The sequence below is a fragment of the Elaeis guineensis genome, chromosome 1 (assembly GCF_000442705.2).
Source record: "Elaeis guineensis isolate ETL-2024a chromosome 1, EG11, whole genome shotgun sequence".
In the NCBI taxonomy this organism is placed as follows: domain Eukaryota; kingdom Viridiplantae; phylum Streptophyta; class Magnoliopsida; order Arecales; family Arecaceae; genus Elaeis; species Elaeis guineensis.
In genome coordinates, this window is record NC_025993.2 from 177,637,657 (window position 1) to 177,651,126 (window position 13,470).

General features: G+C 53.5%; 1 pseudogene; it reads right to left on the reverse strand.

Annotated features, from left to right (window-relative positions):
- Positions 1 to 221: 221 nt before the first annotated feature.
- On the reverse strand, positions 222 to 1,725 carry LOC140854859 (uncharacterized; annotated as a pseudogene).
- Positions 1,726 to 13,470: the final 11,745 nt, after the last annotated feature.

A 13,470-nucleotide genomic window follows, 5' to 3' on the forward strand; every position in this document is an offset into this window, starting at 1 on the left:
ACCTAATAAATGATCAAGTTAGTCTCGAATCAAGGTCTTAGCTTTATCTTTGTAGATAGAGGAACCAGTGCATTCAGAAGTTAGGGTGGCCTAATTGCATCGCTGCAACCAATTAGGACACTACGCCAACATTAGCCAAGGTACTAAAGAAATAATTCTTCAAAATTTAGAGTGGCGGAAATTCCAAACGTCCCACATATTCTGACAATTATATGAGTTATGAACTGGGACCATCCTGGATGAACCAATGCGTATACGAAAATAAGACACCCAGCTGATACACACGATGGTGATGAAGAGTATGACGTATTCTACTAGGATCAAAAGTTATAGGTTCCTTAAAGAAGACCTTCAACTTGAAAATTAGAACAAAAGCGAGCAACAGCTGCAAACATCTCAGGAAGGTTCTAGTATTTGTACAGAGTAGTCTGGGTGGCTGTAGTTTACACACAAGTCCCAAAGAAGGCCATCATCACCAACATTAGCCAGGACGTCCCAACTCGGAGCGTAGACCCCTGCCCCGCCACCTAAAGCACAAAATAATAATAATAATAATATAAAATAAAACACACACACAAAGAGATGACGAAAGAATAAAAAAGAGCAAAAGGTTAAGGGCTACTCATTTTCTCAATCATCATTTTTTTTTTTTTTTTTTTTACAGCTCAATCATTTTTCGGGGAGGGGAAAAGTAACGCACCCGGTTCCTATCCCCTGGGGAGGGCAAAGGGAGGATGGTAGCCGAATCCGTCTCGTCGCTGGGAAGAGGAACCGCCGGATTGCTGCTGATGAAAGGAATCCCACCGCCGGAGTGCGGCATTGGAGCGTCCGAGGGGGCGTGCCCGTTCCTCGGCAACAATGGGCCGGAAGAAGAAGGAGAAGCAGCCTCCGGCGCGGGCGTGGGGGAAGAACTCGGGGAGCCGATGGCCCAGCCGTGGGAGGGCAAATCTCCGCCAGCGGTGGGCGGCAGGGCAATGGGGAACGGGGCGAAGACTGTTGGAGGGAAGCCGGTGGAGGGGTCAGGGTTATCACCCTCACGAGGAGCTTCTCGCCCTCCTCACATCTCCTTCCAGAGCTATTCCGAGTGGAGAAGTAGTAAAAACCGGGACGGGCGGGATGCCACTGTGTGCGTCGTGTGCGAGAGAGAGGACACGAGTAGGTAATTAAAATGAGCTAGCGACAATTAAATCGAAAGAACTCTATGTTTTGAAAGGTAGAGCAGAAGGAGAGTACCGTGAAATGGGTGGACTTGCTGCCATCGTAGATGAGGGTAGCTTGGGAGAAGCTGCAGAGATCGAACGCCCTTCTATTGTGGAAGAGGTATAGATTCTGGAGGTGGTGTTTGTGCCTGAACACTAGAGTAGAGGAGCTATGAAATTAGTTGAAGAGAAATAAGGAAAAATGGGGCACACATTGCGCAACAATGACGGTCGTGCACTCACCAAAAGAGTCTCCAACTTGAACAACGGGTCCTTTCCACTCGGCGAGGCCGTCCATGACAGTGGCACTCATGGCTTGAGAGGGCCACATGACGAGGAGTAGGAGCAAGAGAATTAAGAGGAACGAAGTGGGGAAAGCTCCTCCTCTCATGCTGCTGGATTGTGGTGGAAATGGGAGAAGTATGGGCCTCCGAAGTTTGAATTATAGTTACTCTTCTTTCTCGTGAACCAGCCGACCGGGTTAAGTTGAAAGCTTTCTGTACGAGCAAAACCCGTCTGTCGCCAGTCTTTGGCATCTGACAGCAAAGAGGGTTGGGATAGAGAAGGCTCCGGAAACCGAGCAGTTAAAAAGCGAGAGGGAATCTGAAAAAGGCAAAGTTGGGCATCGTAAATTGTGATAGTGGGACGTAAGTTTAAAGTGATTAGCTTTTAGTGGTGGAAATTAATTTAATCTAAACAAATTCTAAAGTAATTACCTTGATCAGCGAGCGATTACTGGTTTATTAACTCCAAAGAATTCAGAGAGTAGTCTCCCAGGCAAAGGACGAAGAAATTGTCCAGCAAGGCGTGATAGAGTTTTTGTTTGCATCTCTCTGTAATTTGGTCCATGCAGCGCATACGGCGCCAGTCTCGAAACGAGATGCTGGGAATTCGACAACTCGATTTAGGTTGATGAGAAAACCGTCGGTCGCTAAAGCCAATGTCCATTCAACTTTGTGGGCCTGGAACCGAACCCAAGGCAGAACAATATACATCTCGGCATGCAAGAATGAACATGATCGGGTGCTGGACTCACAGAGACCTACATAAATCCAATGCAGACATTAGAATCGCGTTCATCAGGATCCGACGTTTTCTGGGACCCAATAACCTGACAGCTTCAGCAACTATAACCCCGCCTCACCCAATCTGGAAAAATTTCAGATGAAAAGTCACTCATCAGCGTAAATAAAGGGAAAACTACATATATAAGTAAAACACTGCGATGGTGCCAACCAGATAGTCCAGGTCATAATTGTCTCATCAACAAAGATCAGAGGGAGCCGACCCAAAAAAAAGAAACATATACAACTAGTATGCTGCAATGATGCCCAGCTGGGTTTTGCAATGTTGTGCGGCAAAGTTTATAAATGAGAAAAATATATAGGTCAACCCATTATGGCCCTCATTATCTAAATTACAGATTATGGTCGCTTTAATCTGTGCTGTCGCACGTTTCCTGCTGAAGAATTTCGAATGGCAGCCACCTTCCCTAGTCCTATCTCAAACGCCACCTTCTCTAATCATTTTTTTTGCACTGCCATAAGCTTTCTACATGCACATGGATGCTTCTGAAACAGTCAGCAAAGATTTCTGGTGGAAGAAAGCAAGTGTTAAATATGCCCCTGTCCCCTTTTTAAAACTGTAAAGGCAAAAAAAAAAAAAAAAGGATCACTATAAATTATATTGTATCTGGATGGTCTCAGCACTCATCCTACGACTGAATGGAGTGAGTTCTCCTCAGAGCACATGGTGGTTTCATCTTCTCGGTAACTGGGATCAGATACTCAGGAGTTGCAAAAAATACAACCATTAGTTTGTCTAGCATAATCCTATACATTACTTGTACAAATACCTACAAAGCAATGCCAAGCTAAAATGCTAAATGGTAACAGTGTTGCTGCTAGTGCTGCTGTTGAGCACCACCAAAGTGTTCCATCATTGAGGGAAAACTACATAAAGTCAGCAGGCCTGATCTCAGTAAAAGATGTGCAAAATCTTGGATGGGCCAACCAGATGACCAAGCATAACAAAAAATGAAGCCAGTGGGCGGAGTCATGACATCCCTAGTTATGCAGGGAAGTTCTTGTTGGACTCGAGCATAAATTCGTGGTCCCATAAAGTCCATAGAGAAATTGGATAGGAAGCATGAGGAAGGATTCAAAGTCTTGCATCTATAATGTAATATGACTTGAAAAGATGCAAACATTTCTTACAAGGTTGGTTAATTTTTACCAGTAGCTTACTGGTATCCTACAGTATGGCCATACCGGACACGACTGCTGACCTTAACTAATAAATAGTTAGAAAATATTATATTCCAAGAGTTTGTAATGGTGTAATTGAGATTATAAGCCATCATTTGTTATGAATGTTTCTTAGTCTCTACTGTGTGAAATCCAATTTTTCTGCCCAGCACCATGTGGATCGTTATGGTCCAATCCATAATACGATGCATTTCAGTCTACCAAGATGAATGACTATGGTCAAATATTAACACAATAAGCATCATGATGCATTTCAGCCTACTAAGAGAGAAAATACTCTTTTTCTCTTTTGTCTTTTTCGAGTTTCAAGCTGCATCATCTTATGCTAGATATCATGACCCAATATCACTGAATGTTGTAGTACCGTAAAACGTTTAGACTATAAAGCATAGGCATTCCCCTGCTGATGCCAACTAAGAGTCCAGGAACACCGATATCGGAAAAGGAAAGAATAAAAATAAAAGGAATAAAAAAAATATAATTACTCATACTCCAAACCCAGGCTAAGCATCACATACCCTGTATCATTGCAACGAATGAACATCAGGAATTCTTCAATCACAACATGTTGGGGAATACCCCACCGACCGACCGACCGACTGTCGGAAGGAGACCGACCCACGGCCCGACCGACCGACTGACGCCCGACCGACCGACCGACGGTCGGACCGACCGATTGGCGGTCGGAGCGACCGACTGACGGATGCCATCACCGGCTAATTATCGGCTCACGACCGACTGAGGATATGTCGGGCGCACCTTTCCCGACCGTCTGAACCCAGAGGTCTGATGGCCGACTCACGAAAGACTCGCCGACCAACGGAGGGGCCCGACGCCACTCAGCTGGCCACCGACTTAGGGTCGGTCGGCTCCTCCAATCGCCGTACAGCCGCCAGACCTTGTCAGCTTTGACAGCGACATACGGCACGGCTATCTAGGGGCATTGTCCCGCTGAGGGCATTGTCAACCTGGTGATTTGACGGCCACACGGCGACATGACACTTTCACGGCGACTCTGACAGTCTACAATGAGTTGACAGTTCCTCACTTGTCTGCGCCATTAATGACGGCGCCATACCGCGCTCCACTATATAAACCGGGAAGGCAACAGTGCGAGGGATGGCTCCCACTTCTCGACTTCGAAACCACAGGCTCGCTCCTCTCTCCCTTTCTCCCTCTCGATCGAGCTCTCTGTCTTCATTTCACTGTTGCCCAGTCACCTCTCTGACTTGACCGTCGGAGGGTCCCCGCCGGAGCCGCCTCCGGTTAGTGCGGACTTCTCGTTTTTGCAGGTGCACGCTCCCCGGCGATCGGGCGACGAGGCGATTGGCCGCAACAGATTGGCGCGCCAGGTAGGGGACAGCATGACAAAGACAAGAGCTCAACGATCGAGGATCACCGGATCGGCGAGGCGCTCTTCCCGTCGGGAAGAGGACCCCAATCACCGTCGGTGGCGGAGCCCAGCTCTCCGCGCCCGCAGTGACCACGGAGGCGCAGATTGCGGCCATCGTACGGCAGATGATCGTACTGACGGACGTAGTCAAAAGCCTCTAGCAGCAATCGGCGGCCCGTCCGATGCCCTCCAGGAGCAGCCGCCGACGACCGTGCCGATCCCCGTCGCCTCCATGCGAGCGCCCTCAACAGCGCTCCCACGGAGAAGAGGAGGGACGACCACGGCACGACGACCGACGGTCCCAGCGGCCCTCTCCTTCCCCGTTGGAACGGGCAAGGAAGGAGAAACGACCGCGCACGCCGTCGGCCTCCCTCTCAGAATCTTCCGGAGACTCCACTCCCGGGGTCTCCCAGCATCGACGAGCGGACGACTACGATCGCCGGTTCGAGGAAATCGACCGCCGACTCGCCCAGTTGCAGATGGACGGCCAGAAGTCTTCGAACGACGTCGACTTTCAGACCGCCCAACCTCTCTCCCGACTGGTCCTCGACGAATCGATTCCCAGTCGGTTCAAAATGCCGCACGTGGAGCCATACGACGGCTCCACCGACCCAGTCGACCACCTCGAGGGCTATAAAGCTCTCATAACGATTCAAGGGGCAACCGACGCTCTTTTTGCATCGGCTTCCCCGCTACGCTCCGCAAGGCTGCCAGGGCCTGGTACTCCGATCTCCGATCGGGAAGTATCCACTCCTTTGGGCAGCTCGAGCACTCGTTCGTGGCCCATTTCAGCACCAGCCGAAAGCCGCCGCGAACGTCGGACAGCCTTTTCTCCCTCAAGCAGGGGGAAAATGAGACGCTCCGACACTTCGTGGCGCGATTCAACATGGCCACGCTTGAGGTCCGGGACCTCAACGAAGACATGGCTGTCTCAGCCATGAAGCGGGGCCTGAGGGCATCCCGATTCACCTACTCTCTGGACAAGACCCTCCCCCGAACATATGCCGAGCTACTGGAGCGCGCGTACAAGTATATGCGCGCGGACGAAGGAGCGTCTGACCGACGTTTGGCCGAACCCAGGGGCCCGAAGGAGAAGCGGAGGAAAGGTCGGGAGCCCGCCGAACCCAGCAGGCCCCCGACCGATAGTCGGGTCTCGCCGCCCCGACGAATCCAAAAGTCACCCCGACAACAGACTCCGAGGCCGGCGCACCCCAGGTATGACTCCTACACTCCTCTCTCCGCTCCTCGTGCGCAGATCCTAATAGAGATCGAGGGGGAGAATACCTGCGACGGTCTCTGCCTCTGAAGGCAAAAGGCCTCGACCGTCGGAAGTACTGCCGATTTCACCGAAGCCACGGCCACGACACCGAGCAGTGCATCCAGCTGAAGGATGAGATCGAAGCTCTCATCCGTCGGGGGTATCTCGGCAAATTTCGGAAGGGTCCGCCGACCCAACCAGTTGCCGATCGACGACCACAGCCGACTGAAGAAGCGGCGAACAATCAGCCGACGGCCGGAGTCATCAACATGATCTCCAAGCGGCTGGGCCCAGGGATGTCTGCGGGAGGGGAGCCGACGAAAAAGCTACGCCCGGACGACGTAATCACCTTTACGGAGGACGACGTTCGGGGCATCCAAACTTCCCACGATGATGCTGTTGTTGTATCGGCGACAGTGGCAAATTATGATGTAAAACGAATTTTTGTTGATAATGGAAGTTCAACGAATGTTTTGTTTTACTCGACCTTCTCCCGGATGCAACTGTCAATCGACCGACTTAAGAGGGTCTCCATGCCCTTGATCGGCTTCGCCGGAGATGCCGTCACGACAGAGGGAGAAATCACCCTGCCCGTGATGGTCGGCACCGAACCACGGCAAAGCACGGTCCACCTAACTTTCGCGGTCGTCCAAGTCCCTTCGGCTTACAACGCCATACTTGGACGACCTGGACTGAACGCCCTCAAGGCGGTCGTCTCGACGTACCATCTCCTTGTTCGGTTCCCGACCAAAAATGGAATCGGAGAGATGCGCGGAGATCAACAGCTCGCCCGACGATACTTCCAAATCTCCGCTCAAAACGACGAGTCGAAGGGCTCCCTGACAATCGACAAGCTGGACCAGCGGGAGGAGGAAGAGCGAGGTTCGCCGGCCGAGAAGCTCGAGGCGATTCCGATAGGAGAAAATCCCGGCAGGAAAGTTTGGGTCGGGTCTCAATTGCCCGACACCGAACGACGCCGACTGACGGAGCTGCTGACGGCCAATGCCGATATATTTGCTTGGTCGGCAGTAGATATATCGGGCATCCCCCAGAAATAATAACCCACCGACTCAACATCGACCCGACGATGAGACCGGTGAGGCAGAAGAAAAGGTCCTTCGCTCCAGAAAGGTAGAGGGCCATCGACGAGGAAGTGGACAAGCTACTCGAAGCAAGCTTCATCCGAGAATCCACGTATCCCGATTGGCTCGCCAATGTCGTCATGGTCAAAAAAGCCAACGGGAAGTGGAGGATCTGCATCGACTACACCGATCTCAACTGACCCTGCCCAAAGGACAGCTTCCCACTTCCCAAGATCGACCAGCTGGTGGATGCGACGTCCGAATTTTGACTGCTCAGCTTCATGGACGCCTTCGCCGGGTACAATCAGATCTGAATGGTGCCTGAAGACGAGGAGCACATCGCGTTCGTGACTCCCAAGGGCCTCTACTGTTATCGGATGATGCCCTTCGGGCTGAAGAACGCCGGCGCCACCTACCAGCGACTTGTCAATAAGGTCTTCAAAGGCCAGATCGGGCGCAACATGGAAGTATACGTGGACGACATGCTGGTGAAAAGCGCGCGGATCCCGGACCATGTTCAGGATCTCGAGGAGACCTTCCACACCCTTCGACGACACCGAATGAAGCTCAACCCGACCAAGTGTGCTTTTGGGGTGACCTCAGGGAAGTTCCTCGGATTTCTCATTTCTCAGAGAGGGATTGAGGCCAACCCTGAGAAGATAAAGGCAATCCTCGACATGCGTCATCCGAACACCAAGAAGGAGGTCCAACAGCTGAACGAAAAAATTGTCGCTCTTAGCCGATTCATTTCTCGATCAGCTGAAAGGTGCCTCCCGTTTTTTAAAACTTTGCGTCACGCAAATGGATTTTCTTGGTCGGATGAGTGCCAACAGGCCTTCAAAGGCCTGAAGAAGTACTTGGCTTCCCCACCGCTGCTCGTAAAGCCGCAGAACGGGGAGACCTTGTATCTCTACTTGGCCACATCTTCTGAGGCGATCAGTTCGGTGCTCGTCCGAGAAAATGAGTGCCGAACCCATCAGCCTATCTACTACACCAGCAAGGTGCTCCACGGCGCAGAGGCCAGATACTCGGAGATGGAAAAGATAATTTTTGCCCTGACCGTCTCCGCGCAACGACTCCGTCCATACTTTCAGGCCCACGCCATAGTAGTGCTCACCAACCAGCCCCTGAGGGCGATACTGTGCCGACCCGACACATCTGGATGACTCGCGAAGTGGGCGATGAAGCTCAGCGAGTTCGACATTCAGTACCGACCAAGGCCTGCCCTGAAAGCTCAGGTCTTGGCCGACTTCATCGCCGAATGCCCGACAACCGACCAAGGGTCGGGAGCTGAAGACCCAGGACGAGATGCGGTCTCTGAGCCAGACCCGATCTCCACCTGGGTACTCCACATCGACGGAGCCTCAAACGCTCAGGGAAGCGGGGCCGGGCTCCTGCTCACGAATTCGGATGGGGTGGTCACCGAGTACGCCCTCCGGTTCGACTTCAAGGCCTCCAACAACCAAGCCGAATACGAGGCACTCCTCGCCGGCTTGAGGATGGCAAGGGAGCTGGGCGTCGACAGCCTCCGGGCATTCTCCGACTCTCAGCTGATCGTAGGGCAGGTCAAGGGCGAATTCGAGGCGCGAGATCCGACCATGGTCAAGTACCTTCAGAAAGTGAAGGACCTCGTGGCACGCCTCAAGTATTTCAAAATTTTTCACATCCCTAGGTCGGAGAACGCCCGTGCCGACGCACTCTCCAGACTGGCGACTTCGGCCTTCGACTCCTTGGATCGGACGTTCGTGGAGAACCTCGAGCAGCCGAGCATCGATCGGGTCGAGGGAGTACAGCAGCTAACGTCCGAACCAAGTTGGGTGGACCCGATCGTCCGGTATCTGACCGACGGGATCAGTCCCGAAGATCCCACGGAGGCCAAGCGACTCCGATGGTTGGCCTCACAATATGTCATCATGGACGGCCGATTCTACAAGAGGTCGTTCTCCCTTCCCCTGCTTAGGTGTTTGGGACCGACCGACGCCGACTACGCTCTCCGAGAGGTTCACGAAGGGATTTGCGGGAATCACCTGGGGGGCAAGTCCCTGGCCTACAAGGTCTTGCGACAGGGCTACTACTGGCCTACCATGAAGAAGGATGCGGCCGAGTTGGTCCGGAGGTGCGAGCCATGTCAAAAGTACGCAAACATCCAACACCAACCGGCCAGCCAAATTGCTCCTATTGTCGCTCCGTGGCCCTTCGCCCAGTGGGGAGTCGACATTCTTGGTCCATTCCCACCAGCGTCGGGTCAGAGGAAGATCATAGTCGTCGCCATCGACTACTTCACCAAGTGGGTGGAGGCCGAACCATTGGCGCAGATCACCGAGCGGAAGATGGAGGACTTTATCCAGAAATCCATCATTTTCAGGTTCGGATTGCCGCACACCATCATCACCGACAACGGACGGCAATTCGACAACCAGGACTTCAGAGACTTCTGCGCCAGGTTCCACATCAGGCACCGACTGACTTCGGTCGGGCACCCCCAGTCCAACGACGAGGTCGAGGTGACCAACCGAACCTTGCTCCACGGACTCAAGACCCGACTAAACGAAGCCAAAGGTCTCTGGGTCGACGAGCTGGGCTCCGTTCTGTGGGCTTACCGAACGACCCCCCGCGTTCCGACCGGGGAGTCGCCTTTCAGTTTGGCCTACGGAACGGAGGCCATGATCCCGCTCGAGATTGGCCTGCCATCTTCAAGGGTCGAGCGGTATCGAGAGCCGGACAACTCCGAGAGTCGGAGGGCCGACTTAGACCTCCTCCCCGAACTGCGGGACGAGGCCCAAATTCGCATGGCTTCGTACCGACAAAGGATCGTCCGGTATTACAACGCCAAGGTCAGACCGAAGCTTTTCAGGCCTGGCGACTTGGTCTTGAGGAAGGCGGAAGTGTCGAAGCCCTTGGACCAAGGGAAGCTGGCTCCCAATTGGGAAGGATCCTACAAGGTAGCAGACACCTACAGTCCGAGAGCCTACCGACTGGAGACCCTTGAGGGGAGATCCATTCCCCGAACTTGGAACGCCGACAACCTGAAGCTGTATTGCCAATGAACTTTGTAATTCGCTAGTCGGAATACAAATTCAGTTTGAAAGTTCGGAGTTTTAACTCTTCGACTGATGATCAGTGCTCATCAAGGTCAAGCCCCGACATGCCAATGTGGACTTAGCATCCTCCTGGAGCCAACGGTCTTATCGCCGGTGATCCATCGGACTCTTGCGAGGACCGACTCATCTACATTGACGGGAGTTGACACTCCTTCGACGATGCGTCGGACCCTTACAAGGACCGATGAACCCTTATGGACGGGAGTTAACACTCCTTCTACGGTCGAACTTTCGGGCCAAACCATCGGCTGACAAGCCGATCGGGCCCCGACCAAAAGAGAGGCAAAAAGCCCACGCGACTGTCGTCGCGACTCCCGACCAGGCTACGGCCGGTCGAAGGGTATTCGGCTTACCACCGTCTATTGCACAACGTGACCTTAGTCGCATCCACGACTTGCCGACCGACCTACGATCGGTTGGACGATATTCAGCTTACTACCGTATATCGAAAGACACAAAACGAATACCCAGTGCAAGAGCATGAGGATCCGACTTGATGTCGTTCCCCCGACACTGCGCCGGACGACATTCGACTGATCGCGTCCATGGAAGCCCGACTACCGAACCTTTGCCAGGTTCGGTCGGCTCCCGACTCGACAAGATGCGCCCGACTGACAAGCTCGACTATCAGAAGCCGACCCAAAGTCGAGACTTACCCCTCCTTCGTAGCGGCACGAGTTGCCGAACGTCCCACCGACTTATGAGAGTTAGCAACTTACACAAGTTAATGACTCGCTAAGGCATTCAACTATACATTTGGAAGGAGGAAATAAAGGGAAAGCAGAAGAAATTTTCATTCAAAATTTTCATTCAAAATGTACAAAGTCGGGTCGAAGCCCGATTACATACATTCCAAAAAACAGAAAAAGCAAAGGAATCGGTATGGCCCGATCACCCATCTGAGTCGATCTCCTCAACCGACGAGAGATCAGGGATGACTGGCGTGTCGGCCACAAGTGGAGCCGGGTCGACGGCTGAAGCTGGTCCTTCGGTCGGTGGGGGACTGGCAGTCGGCGCCGCTTCTTCCGGGATGACTTCCTCCGCAGCAACTACGCCTCCCGACGACTGGTCGGCCATCTCCTCGGTGGCCTCCTCCTCGGCCCCCGGTGGGACGATGCTGCTAAGGTCGAGCTCCGGATACAAGGCCCGGACTGCCTCCCGACCATCCTCGTACCCCACCCGGTACGAGGCGAAACCTGACTCGAGCATCTCCTCCCGATATTGGTCGGAGACCCTGAAGTCTTCAACCGCCCGGTCGGCCGACTCCCTCGCCGACCTTGCCTCTTCCTCTGCCCGGCCGAGCGACTCCTTCGCCGACTCCGCCTCCGCCTTTGCTATGTCGGCGTCGGCTTGGGCGATCGAAAGCTCCTCCTCGGCCTTGGCGAGCTTCTCCAGGCTCACCCGAAGCTCGATGGATGCGCGACACGTGGCGGCCTCCGGGTGGCTGAGGATTCGACGCGCCCCGTCCCGGGACGGCCGCACCGCCCATATTAAATGCGGGGGGCGCCGGCCAACCACCTACGACACGCGGCACGCAGGGACGCGGTTCCGCATTTATGCGCCCGTGCCGATTCGTGTTCCCGATGGGATGCCTGCCAGTGCCCCACGCTCCCACGATCGGCGTCGGATATTCGGTCGTCTGACACCGTATCGTCCGACGCCCGATCTCCTGACAACCGACGTAATGTCTGACGACGACAAGACGCGACGCCTGACATCAGACGCGACGTCTGACACCTGACGCCGACGTGACATCTGACACCGACTAGACGCCCAAATCGCTTGGCATTTATGAGGCGCCTGACATCGGATCAATCGGCGGTACGGTCGGATCTGTGCATACGACAAATCCACTCTCAGTCGCCCAGGATTGCTGCCTGAATAAAAGCATCGGCCAGCTCACCATCCGACTCAGGAGTGGAGGGGGGCAACTGTTGGGGAATACCCACCGACCGACCGACCGATGGCCGGAGGAACCGACCGACCGACTTACGGTCGAAGGGACCGACCGACCGATTTACGATCGAAGGGACCGACCGACCGACTGCCGGAAGAACCGACCGACCGACCGACGGCTGGACCGACCGACTGACGGACGCCATCACCGGCTAATTATCGGCTCACGACCGACTGAGGATATGTCGGGAGCACCTTTCCCGACCGTCTGAACCCAGAGGTCTGATGGCCGACTCACGAAAGACTCGCCGACCAACGGAGGGGCCCGACGCCACTCAGCTGGCCACCGACTTAGGGTCGGTCGACTCCTCCAATCGCCGTACAGCCGCCAGACCTTGTCAGCTTTGACAGCGACATGCGGCACGGCTATCTAGGGGCATTGTCCCGCCGAGGGCATTGTCAACCCTGGTGATTTGACGGCCACACTGCGACATGACACTTTCACGGCGACTCTGACAGTCTACAGTGAGTTGACAGTTCCTCACTTGTCTGCGCCATTAATGACGACGCCATACCGCGCTCCACTATATAAACCGGGGAAGGCAACAGTGCGAGGGATGGCTCCCACTTCTCGACTTCGAAACCACAGGCTCGCTCCTCTCTCCCTTTCTCCCTCTCGATCGAGCTCTCTGTCTTCATTTCACTGTTGCCCAGTCACCTCTCTGACTTGACCGTCGGAGGGTCCCCGCCGGAGCCGTCTCCGGTCAGTGCGGACTTCTCGTTTTTGCAGGTGCACGCTCCCCGGCGATCGGGCGACGAGGCGATTGGCCACAACAGAACATTATTTTTTCATCAACTTACAGGGGGCTTGAGAGAAGAGGAGAAGACTCTTCCTCTCCCATTTTTGGCAGTCCTAGGGCAAGGCACAATCGAAGCTAATGCCCTATGATCTCATTTACAAAGGCTCTCCTCCTCCTTTGGACTCCACTGTTGATTTCTCAAGAGGTGTCTCGGCTCCGTCATATCACAGTTGAAATGAAATACAGTGTGTTTTTCCCAGAAAGTTTGGAAAGCTAGCATTTTGATTCCTATCCAATTTCAGCACAAGTTCTGGAGTTATTCCTTCCCTAAAGGACCATCAGTGCTTGGAAATCAAAATATCCATTTCAATTGAAAGGCCTGTGGAAGGAGGATTACATCTTTTAATTGGAAATGAAAGGAAAAGGTAAGTACTTGCCTATAAAACCCTTGAACGTTTTGTAAAATTTTCAACT